The sequence below is a fragment of the Hyla sarda genome, unplaced genomic scaffold, assembly GCF_029499605.1.
Source record: "Hyla sarda isolate aHylSar1 unplaced genomic scaffold, aHylSar1.hap1 scaffold_398, whole genome shotgun sequence".
Classification (NCBI taxonomy): domain Eukaryota; kingdom Metazoa; phylum Chordata; class Amphibia; order Anura; family Hylidae; genus Hyla; species Hyla sarda.
Window position 1 is genome coordinate 198,044 of NW_026610415.1, and position 25,205 is coordinate 223,248.

Here is a 25,205-nt window from a genome sequence, read left to right on the forward strand (position 1 = left end):
AGATCTCAAAGTCTGTGCACAGAATTTAGCAAGGGCCTCGCACCTTCTGATGCATCAGGTAGGTGCACAATAGCATAGCCTAACCCTCTGTACTTTGGTCTATATTGATGCGGGACATAGACAGCCAGCTGATGACCAATCCATTAGTGCAATGGATGGCTGGAAGCATTTGTCTTTGCCTTTGCAATACCACAGAAGCAATGCATGGTCAATGTACAGCAATGACACACCTGTGTGAACAGCCAGGAGACCCCCCCCCCCCCCCCCATGTTATGTTACATAGTTACATAGTTAGTACGGTCGAAAAAAGACATATGTCCATCAAGTTCAACCAGGGAATTAAGGGGTAGGGGTGTGGCGCGATATTGGGGAAGGGATGAGATTTTATATTTCTTCATAAGCATTAATCTTATTTTGTCAATTAGGAACATTCAGCACCCACCCGCTATCAAGGCAGCTGCCTATCATGTCATGCCCTACCTGCACAGGTGTGCTGGCTACTCAAATGATCCAATTAAGGAGGCCATTTAGTCAGCAGCAGCAGAAGTCCTGTGCCTGGACGCTCCAACAGCGGCCAGACACAAGCAGAAGCAGAAGCAGCAGAAGCAGCAGCAGCACCACCTTTTGTTTTTTGGCTGCAGCAGCAGCAAGGCCCACAGGGCTGGCTAGCTGGCTAGCCAGCAAGCAGGTAGCAATGAAAGTAGGAATCTTTCTTTTTAACCCTGTAAGGGGGTGGTGCACTGTACCCGAAGATACTGCCATATCGGGTCAATGCATAGGGCGACGGAAGCAAGCTTCGAAATCGGCCCCCGTTCTCAAAAATCCATTTAATATATGGTCCCCAGATAGGGGACGTATCAGATATTAAACTGATAAGAACAGATACTACACTTGATCTTAGCCAAAAGGCCGAGAAGCGATAACCGTGAAAGGGGCGGGCCCAACAAGGTGCCCTTCATGGGCACTATCACTGCTTGCTGTCAGGGAGGCTGCCAGACAATTTTCCATGCACACTCTGGGCTGGGGGGCAGTCAACCACCAGTACACACAGCAGAACCTAAACCCATACCATTATTGCTAAGCAGCAAGACAGGGGCCCATTGCACTCCCACGGGGCCTTTTTAAATGCAATCCATAACCCGGATTTGCCAGGAACCCTTCTTACTCCTCCTACTTGCATGTGACACTGGGCTTAGGATCTGCATAGGAAACACACACACAAGCACACACCTACCTTTGTTGCCTGCAGATGCCTCCTTGGCTGTCCCCAAACGGTATCAAACCAACACCCACGGGAAGCTGTAAGCATAGAGGACATGCCTGCACCCCATTGGACTTACCTGTGTGGGTTAAACCCGGGTTATTTGACAACCTATGGCGGTGATGGTTCTGCTCAGGCAGAGCAGTGCTGATGCTCCTCATAAAGCTGTCGCTGCTGTGAAGGTTCTAGGTGACATCACAAATCCCTATGGTTACATACACAACAAAGCTGGGTTGTTGTTGTTTACACTCTGCAAGGCCTGTGGAAGTGAGTGACATCATAGCACTGTAGTTCTGAGGGTTCTAGATGGATGCAACAATCTCCTGTTGCTTCTATGAAGGCCATAATAGACGACATCACCAAACAGCTCCATAGTCACATACACAGCAAAGGAGAGATGTTGTTTACACCTAGTGATGTCAGTGGTATTGAGTGACATCACAGCACAGTGCTAAGGCTCCTGGGCCTGGACACAGCAGCGGCTGCAATATCTCAACGGAGAATACGTTTATATATATGTGTGTGTGTGCGCGTATATATATATATATATATATATATATATATATATATATATATTTCTCCGCCGAAATCACTTTTAAACCCATTTCCACCTTTTTTTCCCTTCTCTTCCTCTTACTTTTTTTTCACGTTTTTTTACGTTTTTCTCCTTTTCGCCTCTTTTCTGGGCGTATTATTCTTCTTTTTCTTCTTTTTTTTCGTCTAATGCATACCCCATCAGTGCAGCAATGCTTATTCAATACCGCCAGCAGATGGAGACACTGGGGGATCATTTTCTAAGGATTTATACTGATTTTTCCTGTCTGAATTTGTCGCACAGAAAGTTGCAGGCCAAATATGTGTGACATTTCTGCGACTTTAGCTTCTAGAGCATTTTTACAACATTATACATAGGTGCTGAATACATAAAAAGCGACTGTTCAGCGACAGACAAGTCGCATCGGCTGAAAGTAGGCCAGAATGTCAGTCCATGTTGGAGCAGGTTTAGATACAGTCTAAAGTATAGATCTCAAAGTCTGTGCACAGAATTTAGCAAGGGCCTCGCACCTTCTGATGCATCAGGTAGGTGCACAATAGCATAGCCTAACCCTCTGTACTTTGGTCTATATTGATGCGGGACATAGACAGCCAGCTGATGACCAATCCATTAGTGCAATGGATGGCTGGAAGCATTTGTCTTTGCCTTTGCAATACCACAGAAGCAATGCATGGTCAATGTACAGCAATGACACACCTGTGTGAACAGCCAGGAGACCCCCCCCCCCCCATGTTATGTTACATAGTTACATAGTTAGCACGGTCGAAAAAAGACATATGTCCATCAAGTTCAACCAGGGAATTAAGGGGTAGGGGTGTGGCGCGATATTGGGGAAGGGATGAGATTTTATATTTCTTCATAAGCATTAATCTTATTTTGTCAATTAGGAACATTCAGCACCCACCCGCTATCAAGGCAGCTGCCTATCATGTCATGCCCTACCTGCACAGGTGTGCTGGCTACTCAAATGATCCAATTAAGGAGGCCATTTAGTCAGCAGCAGCAGAAGTCCTGTGCCTGGACGCTCCAACAGCGGCCAGACACAAGCAGAAGCAGAAGCAGCAGAAGCAGCAGCAGCACCACCTTTTGTTTTTTGGCTGCAGCAGCAGCAAGGCCCACAGGGCTGGCTAGCTGGCTAGCCAGCAAGCAGGTAGCAATGAAAGTAGGAATCTTTCTTTTTAACCCTGTAAGGGGGTGGTGCACTGTACCCGAAGATACTGCCATATCGGGTCAATGCATAGGGCGACGGAAGCAAGCTTCGAAATCGGCCCCCGTTCTCAAAAATCCATTTAATATATGGTCCCCAGATAGGGGACGTATCAGATATTAAACTGATAAGAACAGATACTACACTTGATCTTAGCCAAAAGGCCGAGAAGCGATAACCGTGAAAGGGGCGGGCCCAACAAGGTGCCCTTCATGGGCACTATCACTGCTTGCTGTCAGGGAGGCTGCCAGACAATTTTCCATGCACACTCTGGGCTGGGGGGCAGTCAACCACCAGTACACACAGCAGAACCTAAACCCATACCATTATTGCTAAGCAGCAAGACAGGGGCCCATTGCACTCCCACGGGGCCTTTTTAAATGCAATCCATAACCCGGATTTGCCAGGAACCCTTCTTACTCCTCCTACTTGCATGTGACACTGGGCTTAGGATCTGCATAGGAAACACACACACAAGCACACACCTACCTTTGTTGCCTGCAGATGCCTCCTTGGCTGTCCCCAAACGGTATCAAACCAACACCCACGGGAAGCTGTAAGCATAGAGGACATGCCTGCACCCCATTGGACTTACCTGTGTGGGTTAAACCCGGGTTATTTGACAACCTATGGCGGTGATGGTTCTGCTCAGGCAGAGCAGTGCTGATGCTCCTCATAAAGCTGTCGCTGCTGTGAAGGTTCTAGGTGACATCACAAATCCCTATGGTTACATACACAACAAAGCTGGGTTGTTGTTGTTTACACTCTGCAAGGCCTGTGGAAGTGAGTGACATCATAGCACTGTAGTTCTGAGGGTTCTAGATGGATGCAACAATCTCCTGTTGCTTCTATGAAGGCCATAATAGACCACATCACCAAACAGCTCCATAGTCACATACACAGCAAAGGAGAGATGTTGTTTACACCTAGTGATGTCAGTGGTATTGAGTGACATCACAGCACAGTGCTAAGGCTCCTGGGCCTGGACACAGCAGCGGCTGCAATATCTCAACGGAGAATACGTTTATATATATGTGTGTGTGTGCGCGTATATATATATATATATATATATATATATATATATATATATTTCTCCGCCGAAATCACTTTTAAACCCATTTCCACCTTTTTTTCCCTTCTCTTCCTCTTACTTTTTTTTCACGTTTTTTTACGTTTTTCTCCTTTTCGCCTCTTTTCTGGGCGTATTATTCTTCTTTTTCTTCTTTTTTTTCGTCTAATGCATACCCCATCAGTGCAGCAATGCTTATTCAATACCGCCAGCAGATGGAGACACTGGGGGATAATTTTCTAAGGATTTATACAGATTTTTCCTGTCTGAATTTGTCGCACAGAAAGTTGCAGGCCAAATATGTGTGACATTTCTGCGACTTTAGCTTCTAGAGCATTTTTACAACATTATACATAGGTGCTGAATACATAAAAAGCGACTGTTCAGTGACAGACAAGTCGCATCGGCTGAAAGTAGGCAAGAATGTCAGTCCATGTTGGAGCAGGTTTAGATACAGTCTAAAGTATAGATCTCAAAGTCTGTGCACAGAATTTAGCAAGGGCCTCGCACCTTCTGATGCATCAGGTAGGTGCACAATAGCATAGCCTAACCCTCTGTACTTTGGTCTATATTGATGCGGGACATAGACAGCCAGCTGATGACCAATCCATTAGTGCAATGGATGGCTGGAAGCATTTGTCTTTGCCTTTGCAATACCACAGAAGCAATGCATGGTCAATGTACAGCAATGACACACCTGTGTGAACAGCCAGGAGACCCCCCCCCCCCATGTTATGTTACATAGTTACATAGTTAGTACGGTCGAAAAAAGACATATGTCCATCAAGTTCAACCAGGGAATTAAGGGGTAGGGGTGTGGCGCGATATTGGGGAAGGGATGAGATTTTATATTTCTTCATAAGCATTAATCTTATTTTGTCAATTAGGAACATTCAGCACCCACCCGCTATCAAGGCAGCTGCCTATCATGTCATGCCCTACCTGCACAGGTGTGCTGGCTACTCAAATGATCCAATTAAGGAGGCCATTTAGTCAGCAGCAGCAGAAGTCCTGTGCCTGGACGCTCCAACAGCGGCCAGACACAAGCAGAAGCAGAAGCAGCAGAAGCAGCAGCAGCACCACCTTTTGTTTTTTGGCTGCAGCAGCAGCAAGGCCCACAGGGCTGGCTAGCTGGCTAGCCAGCAAGCAGGTAGCAATGAAAGTAGGAATCTTTCTTTTTAACCCTGTAAGGGGGTGGTGCACTGTACCCGAAGATACTGCCATATCGGGTCAATGCATAGGGCGACGGAAGCAAGCTTCGAAATCGGCCCCCGTTCTCAAAAATCCATTTAATATATGGTCCCCAGATAGGGGACGTATCAGATATTAAACTGATAAGAACAGATTTTTTTTTTTTTTTTTTTTTTTTTTAAAACCTTCAGGTTTGAATTAAAACTTAATCGTTCAGGTTTACTTCACGTTTGCCTCTCAGATTTACTGAACTTAGTCACAATTCATCAAACTCATCATTAGGTTACTTTATCAACATATAACAAAATACACCCAAAAACAAAGTACATAGCATAACAACACACCACCCTCAAACCCTCACCACGTGTCTCCATTTTAAAAACTTCCAAGTCCCCTCCGCATCATCCTCTCCAAATCTCTTCTTATCCCACAAATATACAGTATGCAATCTATCTAATATCATTCTCATACACTCTTCAACCGACACATCCTTCTTCTTAAATATATACAAATTCCTAACATCCCACAATACCTCCTTAATTATCGCTAACAACACATATAACATTCTCTCCTTCCTCCCACCTACCACCGCCAGACCAAACATAATCACTTCAAAAGACCACTTTCTTACCCCCATCAATTCTTTGGCCAACGGACCAATTCCCTTCCACACTTCTTGCGCTCTATCACAATTCCAAAACAAATGCATAATACTCTCATTCCCTCCACAACCCTCTCTCGGACATCTCTCACTCCTTCCAATCCCCCGACTCTTCTGTACCTCTCTTACTGGCAATGCACCATGCAAACTCTGCCATACAATCTCTCTCTGTCTATTAGTCATACCATCTGTCTGCAAACTCTTCCACACTTTACTCACATTCTGTCCTCTCACCATATTAATATTACACTGAACTTCCTTCTCCCTAATACACTTCACCATACTCTTCTTCTCCTTTAACACATCCTGTCTCACACCTATCAAACCAAACTTTCTCATGAACACCTCAACAAACCCATACCAACCAGGACTCACCAAAGCATACGGCTTTCTCAGATCTCTCTCCATCCACCCTAATCTGCATAACACACCCCCTCCTAGAAACCTCATCATACATGCAAATTTCCACTGCTCTCCCATACTTCTCCTCACAGCAAACAATAGATTAATCCCCAGATACACTTCAACATTAGGAAAATTCATTCCTCCATTCCTACACTCTTTCATCACATTCTCTCTTCTCACCTTCTCCACTTTCGACCCCCAGAAAAATACAAACAAAATCCTATTCAACTTTCTCAGTGTCATATAACCTGGTGGAAACACCAAAGCCACATACAACAGGATCGGCAATATCACACTCTTGATCACCACAATCTTACCAATCATTGACAACTCTCTCATACTCCAAAAATCCAACTTCCTTTTTATTCTAACACCAACCTCTTCCCAACTTTCTCTTCCATCCAGCCTCTCATCAAATTTAACTCCCAACACCTTAATCGCTCCGTCTACACATTTCACCCCTACATCCTCTACTTCATACATCCTTCCAAAAACCTTATACTCACTCTTATCCCAATTAACTCTAAAACCAGAAGCACCACAAAAATACCCAGCCAACAACTTTGCTCTCTGCAAAGCTCCAACATACTCACAGATCACACAAACATCATCCATATATGCCAACACTTTCAAGTCTCTCCCACCACTCCCAGGAATCCTCACACCTCTCATACACTTATCCCTTCTCAACAACTCCAACAAAGGCTCTATCGCACATATAAAGACCAAGGGTGACAGGGGACACCCCTGTCTCACTCCAGAACACACATTCACTTTCTTACTAACCCAGCCATTAATTAATACTTTACTATACACTCCATCATACAATACTCTAATCATTTTAACAAAACCTTCCGGAAAACCCATTCTATCCAACACTTTAAATAAAAACTCATGTGACAACCTATCAAAAGCTTTCTCAAAATCCAAAGACAACACTCCAACACACTGATCTCTACCCAAGCAATCCCATAATACATCACGCAACAAACCCAAATTCTCACTTATCCTTCTTTTTGGCACACCACATACTTGTTCTTCTCCAATCACCTGATCAATCACATCCCTCATTCTATTCGCCAACACCTTTGCAAGAATTTTATAATCAACATTCAATAACGTAATCGGTCTCCAATTCCTCACATCCTTTCTATCCCCTTTTTTAAAGATCAATACCACCACTCCACTCTTCATACTTTCCTCCAATCTACCATTCTTGCACACAAAATCATAAATCTCCACCAAATCCACTTTAACCGTCTCCCACATTCTAGCATAAAATTCCACCGGCAACCCATCCTCACCTGGTGTCTTATTTCTAGCCATACTTTTAATCACCAACTCCAATTCTTTCACTCCCACACCTTTCACCAGGCTATCTGCCTCCCTGTCATGCACTCTGCTCTCAATCTTCCCAATCACCTCAGACTGCAGACCCATATCACACTCCTTCTCAGCATATAAATCCTTATAAAAATCCTCAACCACACTCAACACTCTTTTACCTTTAACCATCACACCATCCTTATCATACACCTCTATCAACTCCTCTCTTTTACCAGACACCCTTTTAAAGAAAAACCTTGAGCATCTCTCACCCTTCTCCAACTTATTCAACTTAGCCTGATACACAATCTCTCTTCCTCTCTCCAACATCCACTTCTCTACTTCCTTCTTAATCTCTTCAATCTCACTCTCCACACAACCACCACTCTTCCTCCATTTTTTCAAAAAGATCAATCTCTTCTGCAGCCACTCATACCTTCTTCTCTTTCCCGCAGCTCTCTTATACCCCTCTCTTTTAAAGAAAACATGCGTTCTCTCCTTCACCCAACTCCACCACTGCAATACATCCACAAAATCAGCTTTCCTCCTCTTCCAAACCTCATACTTCTTCACATACCTCTCATACACCCCTCCCTCCTCCATCAAACTAACATTCAATTTCCATAAACCCCGCCCACTCAAACATTCCACATTAAACCCCAAATCACATCTTACACACTCATGATCTGAATACAATACCTTCATTTGCATATACTCCCTACCCAACACTCCTTTTGACACAAAACACATATCCAATCTTGAAGCACACTTTCCCCTATCTGAAAAATAAGTCGGACACACATCAACATTACACAATTTAGCCACATCTTGCAACCTCAAATCATTCACCACATTCCTCAACATCCTACCAGATACATCGATCTTACTCCCTTCAATCTCACAATTGAAATCCCCCACACATACCATAGGCTCTCTCCCCGGCAAAAACAACTTTAACTTCTCAAACAACTCCACCCTCTCATTCTTCTTAACAGACGCATACACATTAAATATTCGAACCTTAACTCCACCCACCTCCACCTTAACCATCAAACACCTTCCCTCTTCAATCACTGAATGGCTCTCTACCTTGAACCTCTTATCCTTAAATAACACACCAACCCCATCATTCCTATTTACAGAAGACATAGACCACACAGAATCCCCATATCCCCACTCCCCCTTCCCTACCTCTTCCACCAACCCACACTCTTGTACACAAATAACATCAGCCCCCATACCTGCCAACTCCTGCAAAATTGCAGCCCTCCTAACCCTACTCCTAAACACCCTAACATTAGATGAAATTATTTTAAAAGACATACTACTATCCCCATATGAAAAAAACAAACAAAGGAAAAAACACAACAAAACAATCACCTATATACAAAAGAAAACACCAATCAATGCGATGTTCTACGGGTTAAGGTACCAAGCGGTACTTGTCCATCACCTTCCTGATCCACCTCGGATCTAAATAATGGTTCGAAAGGGTTTCTCGAACTAAACGAAGTCTCCTCACTCCTCTCAGCCCATTCTTTCTTTCTCGCTTTTTTTGGATACCTGTGACACAAATCATCCGCCACTTTCTTCCCTCTATGCCTTCCTGAAGACACAGCACTCTCTGAATCGGTAGTAAAATCTTCAATCACAGGCTCATTCTCCATCTCTTCCTCCAACTCCTTCTGCACCACAGCCACAGTCTTGCTCTCCATAAGCTTAAGTCCAGGTTTTCCCGCCAAAACGGGTTTTCCCTCCAAAATTGGATTTCCCTCCAAAATTGGAGACCCCTCCAAAACTGGAGTCCCCTCCAAAACTGGAGTCCCCTCCATCACAGCACTTGTCTCCATTTTATCTCTCTCTTCCAGGTATCTCTTTCCCTCCTCCTGCTTCCTTTCTACCTCTTTCTGTCTTTCGATCTTCTCCTCCTCCCTCCTTTTTCTCTCTTCCGGGCACTCTCTCATCACATGTCCAGCCTCTCCACATACATGGCATTTTTTTGGCTCAGGACACGCATTGGCCTCATGTCCCTCTTTCTGGCAATTCCTGCACACTCTCACAGCCGCACAATTCTCCTTCACATGCCCAAACATATGGCACTTTCTGCAGAACATGGGCTGCCCAGGGTAGGTAAGATAACCTCTCTGCCCCGCAATAGAAAAACTCGCCGGGGGATGCTGCACTCCGTAAATTCCACTGGCATCTTGCTTCAACTTCACCAAAAACTTATACTCCGCATTAAACACTCCCAATATGCTCTTCTGTGCAATCCCTCCTCTGACAGTCTCACAGTACTGCTTCAAAAAATTTTCCACCAACTTCACATCCATAAACGGGTTGTATACACGGACTAAAAGGGGTTTCTCCTCCAACTCAAACAAAGGCTCAAACGACACATTCTTCATAATGGTATTTTCCACATTCTCACGCAGGCTCTGGTAAAAGGACAGGCACCCATTAATAGTGTAGAAACTCACATCATATATACCTTGCCGCTTACTTTCCTGTAAGCAAAAGACGTCCTTCATCGGTATCCCGGCCATGTCCTCCACCAAACGACGCCCCACAAACGTGATCTTATTCTTCTCCACATCAGAAACCTCCACCTTCACCCGAATAGTGTTCTTAACGAATCCAGCTGCCATCTTCTCTGTCGGTCTGAGACCACAGTATCGCCTCCTGAAAAAACCCTCTGCAAGCAGAGAAACACGCACCCCTGACCCAGACCAAGTTTACACTTGATCTGAGCCAAAAGGCCGAGAAGCGATAACCGTGAAAGGGGCGGGCCCAACAAGGTGCCCTTCATGGGCACTATCACTGCTTGCTGTCAGGGAGGCTGCCAGACAATTTTCCATGCACACTCTGGGCTGGGGGGCAGTCAACCACCAGTACACACAGCAGAACCTAAACCCATACCATTATTGCTAAGCAGCAAGACAGGGGCCCATTGCACTCCCACGGGGCCTTTTTAAATGCAATCCATAACCCGGATTTGCCAGGAACCCTTCTTACTCCTCCTACTTGCATGTGACACTGGGCTTAGGATCTGCATAGGAAACACACACACAAGCACACACCTACCTTTGTTGCCTGCAGATGCCTCCTTGGCTGTCCCCAAACGGTATCAAACCAACACCCACGGGAAGCTGTAAGCATAGAGGACATGCCTGCACCCCATTGGACTTACCTGTGTGGGTTAAACCCGGGTTATTTGACAACCTATGGCGGTGATGGTTCTGCTCAGGCAGAGCAGTGCTGATGCTCCTCATAAAGCTGTCGCTGCTGTGAAGGTTCTAGGTGACATCACAAATCCCTATGGTTACATACACAACAAAGCTGGGTTGTTGTTGTTTACACTCTGCAAGGCCTGTGGAAGTGAGTGACATCATAGCACTGTAGTTCTGAGGGTTCTAGATGGATGCAACAATCTCCTGTTGCTTCTATGAAGGCCATAATAGACGACATCACCAAACAGCTCCATAGTCACATACACAGCAAAGGAGAGATGTTGTTTACACCTAGTGATGTCAGTGGTATTGAGTGACATCACAGCACAGTGCTAAGGCTCCTGGGCCTGGACACAGCAGCGGCTGCAATATCTCAACGGAGAATACGTTTATATATATGTGTGTGTGTGCGCGTATATATATATATATATATATATATATATATATATATATATTTCTCCGCCGAAATCACTTTTAAACCCATTTCCACCTTTTTTTCCCTTCTCTTCCTCTTACTTTTTTTTCACGTTTTTTTACGTTTTTCTCCTTTTCGCCTCTTTTCTGGGCGTATTATTCTTCTTTTTCTTCTTTTTTTTCGTCTAATGCATACCCCATCAGTGCAGCAATGCTTATTCAATACCGCCAGCAGATGGAGACACTGGGGGATCATTTTCTAAGGATTTATACTGATTTTTCCTGTCTGAATTTGTCGCACAGAAAGTTGCAGGCCAAATATGTGTGACATTTCTGCGACTTTAGCTTCTAGAGCATTTTTACAACATTATACATAGGTGCTGAATACATAAAAAGCGACTGTTCAGCGACAGACAAGTCGCATCGGCTGAAAGTAGGCCAGAATGTCAGTCCATGTTGGAGCAGGTTTAGATACAGTCTAAAGTATAGATCTCAAAGTCTGTGCACAGAATTTAGCAAGGGCCTCGCACCTTCTGATGCATCAGGTAGGTGCACAATAGCATAGCCTAACCCTCTGTACTTTGGTCTATATTGATGCGGGACATAGACAGCCAGCTGATGACCAATCCATTAGTGCAATGGATGGCTGGAAGCATTTGTCTTTGCCTTTGCAATACCACAGAAGCAATGCATGGTCAATGTACAGCAATGACACACCTGTGTGAACAGCCAGGAGACCCCCCCCCCCCATGTTATGTTACATAGTTACATAGTTAGCACGGTCGAAAAAAGACATATGTCCATCAAGTTCAACCAGGGAATTAAGGGGTAGGGGTGTGGCGCGATATTGGGGAAGGGATGAGATTTTATATTTCTTCATAAGCATTAATCTTATTTTGTCAATTAGGAACATTCAGCACCCACCCGCTATCAAGGCAGCTGCCTATCATGTCATGCCCTACCTGCACAGGTGTGCTGGCTACTCAAATGATCCAATTAAGGAGGCCATTTAGTCAGCAGCAGCAGAAGTCCTGTGCCTGGACGCTCCAACAGCGGCCAGACACAAGCAGAAGCAGAAGCAGCAGAAGCAGCAGCAGCACCACCTTTTGTTTTTTGGCTGCAGCAGCAGCAAGGCCCACAGGGCTGGCTAGCTGGCTAGCCAGCAAGCAGGTAGCAATGAAAGTAGGAATCTTTCTTTTTAACCCTGTAAGGGGGTGGTGCACTGTACCCGAAGATACTGCCATATCGGGTCAATGCATAGGGCGACGGAAGCAAGCTTCGAAATCGGCCCCCGTTCTCAAAAATCCATTTAATATATGGTCCCCAGATAGGGGACGTATCAGATATTAAACTGATAAGAACAGATACTACACTTGATCTTAGCCAAAAGGCCGAGAAGCGATAACCGTGAAAGGGGCGGGCCCAACAAGGTGCCCTTCATGGGCACTATCACTGCTTGCTGTCAGGGAGGCTGCCAGACAATTTTCCATGCACACTCTGGGCTGGGGGGCAGTCAACCACCAGTACACACAGCAGAACCTAAACCCATACCATTATTGCTAAGCAGCAAGACAGGGGCCCATTGCACTCCCACGGGGCCTTTTTAAATGCAATCCATAACCCGGATTTGCCAGGAACCCTTCTTACTCCTCCTACTTGCATGTGACACTGGGCTTAGGATCTGCATAGGAAACACACACACAAGCACACACCTACCTTTGTTGCCTGCAGATGCCTCCTTGGCTGTCCCCAAACGGTATCAAACCAACACCCACGGGAAGCTGTAAGCATAGAGGACATGCCTGCACCCCATTGGACTTACCTGTGTGGGTTAAACCCGGGTTATTTGACAACCTATGGCGGTGATGGTTCTGCTCAGGCAGAGCAGTGCTGATGCTCCTCATAAAGCTGTCGCTGCTGTGAAGGTTCTAGGTGACATCACAAATCCCTATGGTTACATACACAACAAAGCTGGGTTGTTGTTGTTTACACTCTGCAAGGCCTGTGGAAGTGAGTGACATCATAGCACTGTAGTTCTGAGGGTTCTAGATGGATGCAACAATCTCCTGTTGCTTCTATGAAGGCCATAATAGACCACATCACCAAACAGCTCCATAGTCACATACACAGCAAAGGAGAGATGTTGTTTACACCTAGTGATGTCAGTGGTATTGAGTGACATCACAGCACAGTGCTAAGGCTCCTGGGCCTGGACACAGCAGCGGCTGCAATATCTCAACGGAGAATACGTTTATATATATGTGTGTGTGTGCGCGTATATATATATATATATATATATATATATATATATATATATTTCTCCGCCGAAATCACTTTTAAACCCATTTCCACCTTTTTTTCCCTTCTCTTCCTCTTACTTTTTTTTCACGTTTTTTTACGTTTTTCTCCTTTTCGCCTCTTTTCTGGGCGTATTATTCTTCTTTTTCTTCTTTTTTTTCGTCTAATGCATACCCCATCAGTGCAGCAATGCTTATTCAATACCGCCAGCAGATGGAGACACTGGGGGATCATTTTCTAAGGATTTATACTGATTTTTCCTGTCTGAATTTGTCGCACAGAAAGTTGCAGGCCAAATATGTGTGACATTTCTGCGACTTTAGCTTCTAGAGCATTTTTACAACATTATACATAGGTGCTGAATACATAAAAAGCGACTGTTCAGCGACAGACAAGTCGCATCGGCTGAAAGTAGGCCAGAATGTCAGTCCATGTTGGAGCAGGTTTAGATACAGTCTAAAGTATAGATCTCAAAGTCTGTGCACAGAATTTAGCAAGGGCCTCGCACCTTCTGATGCATCAGGTAGGTGCACAATAGCATAGCCTAACCCTCTGTACTTTGGTCTATATTGATGCGGGACATAGACAGCCAGCTGATGACCAATCCATTAGTGCAATGGATGGCTGGAAGCATTTGTCTTTGCCTTTGCAATACCACAGAAGCAATGCATGGTCAATGTACAGCAATGACACACCTGTGTGAACAGCCAGGAGACCCCCCCCCCCCATGTTATGTTACATAGTTACATAGTTAGCACGGTCGAAAAAAGACATATGTCCATCAAGTTCAACCAGGGAATTAAGGGGTAGGGGTGTGGCGCGATATTGGGGAAGGGATGAGATTTTATATTTCTTCATAAGCATTAATCTTATTTTGTCAATTAGGAACATTCAGCACCCACCCGCTATCAAGGCAGCTGCCTATCATGTCATGCCCTACCTGCACAGGTGTGCTGGCTACTCAAATGATCCAATTAAGGAGGCCATTTAGTCAGCAGCAGCAGAAGTCCTGTGCCTGGACGCTCCAACAGCGGCCAGACACAAGCAGAAGCAGAAGCAGCAGAAGCAGCAGCAGCACCACCTTTTGTTTTTTGGCTGCAGCAGCAGCAAGGCCCACAGGGCTGGCTAGCTGGCTAGCCAGCAAGCAGGTAGCAATGAAAGTAGGAATCTTTCTTTTTAACCCTGTAAGGGGGTGGTGCACTGTACCCGAAGATACTGCCATATCGGGTCAATGCATAGGGCGACGGAAGCAAGCTTCGAAATCGGCCCCCGTTCTCAAAAATCCATTTAATATATGGTCCCCAGATAGGGGACGTATCAGATATTAAACTGATAAGAACAGATTTTTTTTTTTTTTTTTTTTTTTTTACATTTTTATTGAAAAAAACTCAAAAACTTAAATACATCACAAAAAATGTTTACAATACATCAAATACTGTTTTCCATAAATGTAAATTCCACATAGCTAATGCTTTTTTCTGCCCATATCTCTTTTTATCAATTAAATAGTACAAGTAAACTTCACTGTATATCATCTTCAAACATTCTTTTTCACAAATAAAATCTCTTTTGAAGACAAGGATATTACGAACTTTCCATAATACATTTTTTGTACAGTTGATAAAAATCCACAAAATTCTCTCTTTTTCTTTTGTAACTCCATCACTTTTGCCATATAAAACAACTTCATGATTTAAAACTTTTAGACCTGTTAGGAATTTCAATAAAGAACCAATTAGTCTAAAAACCTTTTGTGCAAAATAACAATTCCAGAAAAGGTGCAAAACAGTTTCATCTATATTGCAATTATCCCGGGGACAGACACATACAGCATTTAGACCTCTTCTATATTGGAAAAATCTTACCGGAAGACACTCATGGATAATCATCCATGCTAAATCCTTGTGCTCATTAAAAAGATATGGCTCGTTTACCTTTTTCCATATTTGTACACACCTATTATAAGAAAAATTAGAGACCATACATATTTCTTCTTGCAAATTTAACTGTACTTCTATCTTGCGAGCATCCCTCAAGGTTAACAAGTCAAAGTCTTTAAGGTTATACATACGTATAATTTTTTCTAAGATGGCATAATGTTTAGGCGGAGTTAAAAGTACAGGAGAAGATAATGATAAAAACACCCATTCTCTTTTTCTAAAAATATGTCCCGCAGAGTACTTTAAAAAACAGGACCATACACTTTTCATAAAAAGTCCCCTAAAACACCAACTAAAAAACCTTAAGTATAAAAATTTTCTAATACAGGGAACCTGTTTTCCTCCATTTTTTTGTGACTTATACATAGTATCTCTTTTTAATTTTTCTGCTTTAGAACTCCATAGAAACTCAAAGAGAATCCTCTGAAGTTGCCTAGACATAAGTTCATTAGGAGGATAAATCATATTTAAATAGAGCATAATGGGTATTAGCATAGCCTTAATCACCAAAATTTTACCTTCTAAGGATAATTTCCTAAGGGACCAAAAGTCTACCTTTTTCTTTACCTTTTCTTTTACCATTAGCCAACTTTCCTCACCATTGTTATTTTTATCAAAGATGACTCCAAGGATTTTTATTTTTTCTGACTGTAATTTTAGGTTTGGTATTTGCACGTTTTCCCATTTACCTATATAAAAACAGTCACATTTAGATAAATTAAGTTTAAAAGCAGAAGCTTTACAAAAGAAATCAGTAACATCAACAACTCTTTGTAAAGAGAAGGCACTTTCACAAAAAACATTAATATCATCCATATAGCCACACACTTTAAGGGTGGCATTATTACCTCCAGGAACTGGCACTCCTTTTATTATTTTATCATTCCTTATTAAGTTTAACAGAGGTTCTATTGCACATATAAACAGTATAGGAGACAGAGGGCAGCCTTGCTTTACCCCTGATGATAAATTAATAAAATCTGTAAGGAAACCATTTATTAAAATCCTGCTAAAAGAACCTTTATATAAGAGAGCAATTTGCTGAATAAATATGTTAGGAAAACCCATGCGTTGTAAAACCATCCATAAAAAACAATGTGATACTCTATCGAACGCTTTATGAAAATCTAGAGATAGAATGGCTAGATTTTGATTCCGCTCTTGCTGATACCATATGACGTCCCTAATAGCATTTAAAGGTTCAGCTACACTCCTTCCTGGGACACCACATACCTGATCCACATGGATGACCTTGTACAAAAACGGCTTCATTCTGTTAACAAAAATTTTTGACATAATCTTATAATCAACATTAAGAAGCGTAATTGGTCTCCAATTTTCTAAGCTGTTCCTATCCCCCTTTTTGGGGATCAGAGACACTATACCACTCCTCCAAGATAAAGGTAGAACATCAGAATTAAAAGCCTCCTTAAAAATATTAAGCAAATCATCTTTAAAAATCTCCCAAAAGGTTTTATAAAACTCTACAGGAAGTCCATCAGAACCTGGTGTTTTACCTGTGGATAAACTTTTAGCAGCAATTTCTAATTCTTGGCATCTTACTTCTGTGCAAAGTGCATCTTGGTCCTCCTTACTTAAACCACAATCTAAAGTGCTTAGGAGAAAATTAGCAGCAGATATATCAATGGGTTTCTCATTAAACAGATCTTGATAAAAGGATTTAGCTTTGGATAACATTCCTACATTAGTAGTTTCATCCTCAATGTTAATCATTAACTTTTTTGTTTCCATTACCTTTTTAAAAAAGAATCTTGTACACTTTTCATCCTTCTCTTTACATTCAACTTTGGAGTTAAAAATTATTTCTTTCCCTTTGTTAGTTATAGCCTTCTGAATATCACTTTTAACACTTAAAATCAGATCGTCTACATATACACCCAGCTCTTTGAGTTGATAATAGGTTTGTAGTTTTGTGTTAAGATCTCTATACCATTTCAATTTCTCTTTTGTTTTTTTAACACCCATCTTAATAAAATACTCTTTAAATTTTACCTTGCAGAATTCCCACCATGCTAAAAGAGAATTAAAATTAGTCCTTGAGTTCTGCAATTTTTTAAAAAGATAGATAAAATTACATTTAATTTCTTCATCTTCAAGCAAAGAGACATTCAGACGCCAGACTCCTTTGGCTCTGCAAACCCCATCAAACTTACATGTAGCAGATAAAATCTTATGATCTGAAAAAAAGGTAGAAGTCAATTGCATATTCCCATAAAATGCAAATCCAGAAGCAAAAATATAATCAATCCTTGACATATAAAGGCTATTCCCCCAGGTATACCCAGGGTCATTAGGGAAAGAGGTTCTCCACAAATCTTTTAAATTAAAATCAACTATAAAATCCTTTAGTTGTTTTTCAGTCTTATCTTTCCTTTGTTCAGATCCTCCAGCCCGCTCCTCTCCTGCCATTATACAATTAAAATCACCAGCGATGATAAGCGGGGATGAACCCGGTAAATAAAACTGAATTTTCTCTAATAAATCAGATCTTTCATCCTTATCTGGAGAGGCATATACATTTAAAAGTCTCATATTCATGTCATTATAAATAATATGAACGAGCAGGGCTCTACCGGGTACAATGTCTGTGAAGGAGGTAACTTTATACTCACTGCTCTTGAACAGTATGCCAACACCAGTCACTTTCCTCTCATTATCCCCTGACCACACAGACGGGCCAAGAGTCCATTCAGATCTCAAAGATGAATAATTGATATCATAATCAATGGCACATTCCTGTAAAAATAAAATGTCTGTAGGCAAAGAAGACAAGAAAGAAAATAAAGCAGCCCTCCTCTCTGGGCTCTTCAAACTCCTCACATTGAAGGAGGAGATATTAACACTTGGTAGCTCCTGGGTCATTCATTATCCTCAGACAAAGAACCCCAATCTGTAGGTGGTGACACAAATTCCTCAATATTAACAGGGTCGGATGCTGTTATAACCTTTTGGCAGACAATCTCCACGTTCCCCTCGTCCGCACTAACTCGACCACTCCTTTTGATGTTAAGGCCCTTTTCCTCTTTCCGGTCTCTGCTTTTCCTCTTTCGCCGTTCTTCTACATCCATCTCCTCTGTATCCCTTCTGGGCGGTCCAGGACCCTCAACTTCCATGAGAGGAGAACCCCTCACTTCTGTCTCAGGTCCCACGACCTTCCCCGGGGACACAATGCTTTTGGAGACATGAGCCACAGCAGGTATCACAGGAATTCCGGTAGCAGAAGACTCAGGCATCACTTTCAGGGTGTGGGTCTTAGGCACAGGCACAGCATCCATGGAGCTCTTCCTCATCGAGGGACCAGCCGACGTAGCCACAATATTGGCCCAGGAGCGTTGAGGACAATCCTTAAAAGCGTGTCCTTTCTGCTTACACACATTACACAGAATCTCATTTTGACAGTCAAAAGTGGTGTGGCCTTTTTGGCCACATCTTTTGCAAATAACCACTTCCTCTTTGCAAGATTCTTGTGTATGACCATATTCATGGCATTTCCTGCAATAATACGGCATCCCAGGGTAGAATAAATAGCCACGTTTACGCCCAATTAAAAAATTTGCAGGTGGGCGACACAGACCTCCAATTCCTCTCACATCCTCTCTGAACTTAACAGCAAACTTATGCTTTCCAGTCCAAAAGTCCATTGCATTCATTATTTTATGAGAGTATTTGACTTCCGCACAATATTGGTTTAAAAATAAGACAATGTCTCTTATATCAACGTATGGATCGTGCATAGTAACCACCAGTGGAACATCGCCATTAGAATATAGAGCAATGAAAACAAGTCCTTTCATATCCTCCTCATTGGCAAGCTCCCGAACTTTCTCAAACATATGGTCACATGCAGATGCGGAAGTCAAGGTAAGAATGAAAAGTCCTTTACCTGGGTCTTTTAGGCAAAACACATCTTCTCTCTGAATGTGCAATAAATCCAGCATAATTCTCTTGACAAAAAATTCCAAAGTCATCTTCTCCTTTTTCTCCTCATCCACTTCAATACGGAAGGTGTTCTTAATCCGAGTTTCAGTATGCGCAGCAAACCTAAGGGTCGCCATGGGGGATCGCCTTCCCGTTCTTTGTAAGTCCTCCTCCTATAGCAGCATGAGGCTTAAGACGGCTAAAAAACCGTCGATGCCTCAAGGCCGAAGGTTCGACGAACTCAGAGCCCCTTGACAAGATACAAGATCTTAGCCAAAAGGCCGAGAAGCGATAACCGTGAAAGGGGCGGGCCCAACAAGGTGCCCTTCATGGGCACTATCACTGCTTGCTGTCAGGGAGGCTGCCAGACAATTTTCCATGCACACTCTGGGCTGGGGGGCAGTCAACCACCAGTACACACAGCAGAACCTAAACCCATACCATTATTGCTAAGCAGCAAGACAGGGGCCCATTGCACTCCCACGGGGCCTTTTTAAATGCAATCCATAACCCGGATTTGCCAGGAACCCTTCTTACTCCTCCTACTTGCATGTGACACTGGGCTTAGGATCTGCATAGGAAACACACACACAAGCACACACCTACCTTTGTTGCCTGCAGATGCCTCCTTGGCTGTCCCCAAACGGTATCAAACCAACACCCACGGGAAGCTGTAAGCATAGAGGACATGCCTGCACCCCATTGGACTTACCTGTGTGGGTTAAACCCGGGTTATTTGACAACCTATGGCGGTGATGGTTCTGCTCAGGCAGAGCAGTGCTGATGCTCCTCATAAAGCTGTCGCTGCTGTGAAGGTTCTAGGTGACATCACAAATCCCTATGGTTACATACACAACAAAGCTGGGTTGTTGTTGTTTACACTCTGCAAGGCCTGTGGAAGTGAGTGACATCATAGCACTGTAGTTCTGAGGGTTCTAGATGGATGCAACAATCTCCTGTTGCTTCTATGAAGGCCATAATAGACCACATCACCAAACAGCTCCATAGTCACATACACAGCAAAGGAGAGATGTTGTTTACACCTAGTGATGTCAGTGGTATTGAGTGACATCACAGCACAGTGCTAAGGCTCCTGGGCCTGGACACAGCAGCGGCTGCAATATCTCAACGGAGAATACGTTTATATATATGTGTGTGTGTGCGCGTATATATATATATATATATATATATATATATATATATATATTTCTCCGCCGAAATCACTTTTAAACCCATTTCCACCTTTTTTTCCCTTCTCTTCCTCTTACTTTTTTTTCACGTTTTTTTACGTTTTTCTCCTTTTCGCCTCTTTTCTGGGCGTATTATTCTTCTTTTTCTTCTTTTTTTTCGTCTAATGCATACCCCATCAGTGCAGCAATGCTTATTCAATACCGCCAGCAGATGGAGACACTGGGGGATAATTTTCTAAGGATTTATACAGATTTTTCCTGTCTGAATTTGTCGCACAGAAAGTTGCAGGCCAAATATGTGTGACATTTCTGCGACTTTAGCTTCTAGAGCATTTTTACAACATTATACATAGGTGCTGAATACATAAAAAGCGACTGTTCAGTGACAGACAAGTCGCATCGGCTGAAAGTAGGCAAGAATGTCAGTCCATGTTGGAGCAGGTTTAGATACAGTCTAAAGTATAGATCTCAAAGTCTGTGCACAGAATTTAGCAAGGGCCTCGCACCTTCTGATGCATCAGGTAGGTGCACAATAGCATAGCCTAACCCTCTGTACTTTGGTCTATATTGATGCGGGACATAGACAGCCAGCTGATGACCAATCCATTAGTGCAATGGATGGCTGGAAGCATTTGTCTTTGCCTTTGCAATACCACAGAAGCAATGCATGGTCAATGTACAGCAATGACACACCTGTGTGAACAGCCAGGAGACCCCCCCCCCCCATGTTATGTTACATAGTTACATAGTTAGTACGGTCGAAAAAAGACATATGTCCATCAAGTTCAACCAGGGAATTAAGGGGTAGGGGTGTGGCGCGATATTGGGGAAGGGATGAGATTTTATATTTCTTCATAAGCATTAATCTTATTTTGTCAATTAGGAACATTCAGCACCCACCCGCTATCAAGGCAGCTGCCTATCATGTCATGCCCTACCTGCACAGGTGTGCTGGCTACTCAAATGATCCAATTAAGGAGGCCATTTAGTCAGCAGCAGCAGAAGTCCTGTGCCTGGACGCTCCAACAGCGGCCAGACACAAGCAGAAGCAGAAGCAGCAGAAGCAGCAGCAGCACCACCTTTTGTTTTTTGGCTGCAGCAGCAGCAAGGCCCACAGGGCTGGCTAGCTGGCTAGCCAGCAAGCAGGTAGCAATGAAAGTAGGAATCTTTCTTTTTAACCCTGTAAGGGGGTGGTGCACTGTACCCGAAGATACTGCCATATCGGGTCAATGCATAGGGCGACGGAAGCAAGCTTCGAAATCGGCCCCCGTTCTCAAAAATCCATTTAATATATGGTCCCCAGATAGGGGACGTATCAGATATTAAACTGATAAGAACAGATTTTTTTTTTTTTTTTTTTTTTTTTTTAAAACCTTCAGGTTTGAATTAAAACTTAATCGTTCAGGTTTACTTCACGTTTGCCTCTCAGATTTACTGAACTTAGTCACAATTCATCAAACTCATCATTAGGTTACTTTATCAACATATAACAAAATACACCCAAAAACAAAGTACATAGCATAACAACACACCACCCTCAAACCCTCACCACGTGTCTCCATTTTAAAAACTTCCAAGTCCCCTCCGCATCATCCTCTCCAAATCTCTTCTTATCCCACAAATATACAGTATGCAATCTATCTAATATCATTCTCATACACTCTTCAACCGACACATCCTTCTTCTTAAATATATACAAATTCCTAACATCCCACAATACCTCCTTAATTATCGCTAACAACACATATAACATTCTCTCCTTCCTCCCACCTACCACCGCCAGACCAAACATAATCACTTCAAAAGACCACTTTCTTACCCCCATCAATTCTTTGGCCAACGGACCAATTCCCTTCCACACTTCTTGCGCTCTATCACAATTCCAAAACAAATGCATAATACTCTCATTCCCTCCACAACCCTCTCTCGGACATCTCTCACTCCTTCCAATCCCCCGACTCTTCTGTACCTCTCTTACTGGCAATGCACCATGCAAACTCTGCCATACAATCTCTCTCTGTCTATTAGTCATACCATCTGTCTGCAAACTCTTCCACACTTTACTCACATTCTGTCCTCTCACCATATTAATATTACACTGAACTTCCTTCTCCCTAATACACTTCACCATACTCTTCTTCTCCTTTAACACATCCTGTCTCACACCTATCAAACCAAACTTTCTCATGAACACCTCAACAAACCCATACCAACCAGGACTCACCAAAGCATACGGCTTTCTCAGATCTCTCTCCATCCACCCTAATCTGCATAACACACCCCCTCCTAGAAACCTCATCATACATGCAAATTTCCACTGCTCTCCCATACTTCTCCTCACAGCAAACAATAGATTAATCCCCAGATACACTTCAACATTAGGAAAATTCATTCCTCCATTCCTACACTCTTTCATCACATTCTCTCTTCTCACCTTCTCCACTTTCGACCCCCAGAAAAATACAAACAAAATCCTATTCAACTTTCTCAGTGTCATATAACCTGGTGGAAACACCAAAGCCACATACAACAGGATCGGCAATATCACACTCTTGATCACCACAATCTTACCAATCATTGACAACTCTCTCATACTCCAAAAATCCAACTTCCTTTTTATTCTAACACCAACCTCTTCCCAACTTTCTCTTCCATCCAGCCTCTCATCAAATTTAACTCCCAACACCTTAATCGCTCCGTCTACACATTTCACCCCTACATCCTCTACTTCATACATCCTTCCAAAAACCTTATACTCACTCTTATCCCAATTAACTCTAAAACCAGAAGCACCACAAAAATACCCAGCCAACAACTTTGCTCTCTGCAAAGCTCCAACATACTCACAGATCACACAAACATCATCCATATATGCCAACACTTTCAAGTCTCTCCCACCACTCCCAGGAATCCTCACACCTCTCATACACTTATCCCTTCTCAACAACTCCAACAAAGGCTCTATCGCACATATAAAGACCAAGGGTGACAGGGGACACCCCTGTCTCACTCCAGAACACACATTCACTTTCTTACTAACCCAGCCATTAATTAATACTTTACTATACACTCCATCATACAATACTCTAATCATTTTAACAAAACCTTCCGGAAAACCCATTCTATCCAACACTTTAAATAAAAACTCATGTGACAACCTATCAAAAGCTTTCTCAAAATCCAAAGACAACACTCCAACACACTGATCTCTACCCAAGCAATCCCATAATACATCACGCAACAAACCCAAATTCTCACTTATCCTTCTTTTTGGCACACCACATACTTGTTCTTCTCCAATCACCTGATCAATCACATCCCTCATTCTATTCGCCAACACCTTTGCAAGAATTTTATAATCAACATTCAATAACGTAATCGGTCTCCAATTCCTCACATCCTTTCTATCCCCTTTTTTAAAGATCAATACCACCACTCCACTCTTCATACTTTCCTCCAATCTACCATTCTTGCACACAAAATCATAAATCTCCACCAAATCCACTTTAACCGTCTCCCACATTCTAGCATAAAATTCCACCGGCAACCCATCCTCACCTGGTGTCTTATTTCTAGCCATACTTTTAATCACCAACTCCAATTCTTTCACTCCCACACCTTTCACCAGGCTATCTGCCTCCCTGTCATGCACTCTGCTCTCAATCTTCCCAATCACCTCAGACTGCAGACCCATATCACACTCCTTCTCAGCATATAAATCCTTATAAAAATCCTCAACCACACTCAACACTCTTTTACCTTTAACCATCACACCATCCTTATCATACACCTCTATCAACTCCTCTCTTTTACCAGACACCCTTTTAAAGAAAAACCTTGAGCATCTCTCACCCTTCTCCAACTTATTCAACTTAGCCTGATACACAATCTCTCTTCCTCTCTCCAACATCCACTTCTCTACTTCCTTCTTAATCTCTTCAATCTCACTCTCCACACAACCACCACTCTTCCTCCATTTTTTCAAAAAGATCAATCTCTTCTGCAGCCACTCATACCTTCTTCTCTTTCCCGCAGCTCTCTTATACCCCTCTCTTTTAAAGAAAACATGCGTTCTCTCCTTCACCCAACTCCACCACTGCAATACATCCACAAAATCAGCTTTCCTCCTCTTCCAAACCTCATACTTCTTCACATACCTCTCATACACCCCTCCCTCCTCCATCAAACTAACATTCAATTTCCATAAACCCCGCCCACTCAAACATTCCACATTAAACCCCAAATCACATCTTACACACTCATGATCTGAATACAATACCTTCATTTGCATATACTCCCTACCCAACACTCCTTTTGACACAAAACACATATCCAATCTTGAAGCACACTTTCCCCTATCTGAAAAATAAGTCGGACACACATCAACATTACACAATTTAGCCACATCTTGCAACCTCAAATCATTCACCACATTCCTCAACATCCTACCAGATACATCGATCTTACTCCCTTCAATCTCACAATTGAAATCCCCCACACATACCATAGGCTCTCTCCCCG

At 42.9% G+C, this 25,205-nt stretch overlaps 4 non-coding genes and 2 pseudogenes across 4 annotated transcripts; all 6 read right to left on the reverse strand.

The window, feature by feature from the left end:
- Positions 1-730: 730 nt before the first annotated feature.
- LOC130333100 (U2 spliceosomal RNA) lies at positions 731-921 on the reverse strand. The gene has a single exon (XR_008875458.1). It is a non-coding gene; the product is annotated as a U2 spliceosomal RNA (small nuclear RNA).
- A 2,088-nt stretch (positions 922-3,009) lies between these two features.
- On the reverse strand, positions 3,010-3,200 carry LOC130333101 (U2 spliceosomal RNA). Its single transcript, XR_008875459.1, has one exon. It is a non-coding gene; the product is annotated as a U2 spliceosomal RNA (small nuclear RNA).
- Positions 3,201-5,285: 2,085 nt separating this feature from the next.
- On the reverse strand, positions 5,286-5,493 carry LOC130333034 (U2 spliceosomal RNA; annotated as a pseudogene).
- A 7,036-nt stretch (positions 5,494-12,529) lies between these two features.
- On the reverse strand, positions 12,530-12,720 carry LOC130333102 (U2 spliceosomal RNA). The gene has a single exon (XR_008875460.1). It is a non-coding gene; the product is annotated as a U2 spliceosomal RNA (small nuclear RNA).
- A 2,085-nt stretch (positions 12,721-14,805) lies between these two features.
- On the reverse strand, positions 14,806-15,004 carry LOC130333028 (U2 spliceosomal RNA). The gene has a single exon (XR_008875408.1). It is a non-coding gene; the product is annotated as a U2 spliceosomal RNA (small nuclear RNA).
- Positions 15,005-21,872: 6,868 nt separating this feature from the next.
- LOC130333035 (U2 spliceosomal RNA) lies at positions 21,873-22,081 on the reverse strand (annotated as a pseudogene).
- Positions 22,082-25,205: the final 3,124 nt, after the last annotated feature.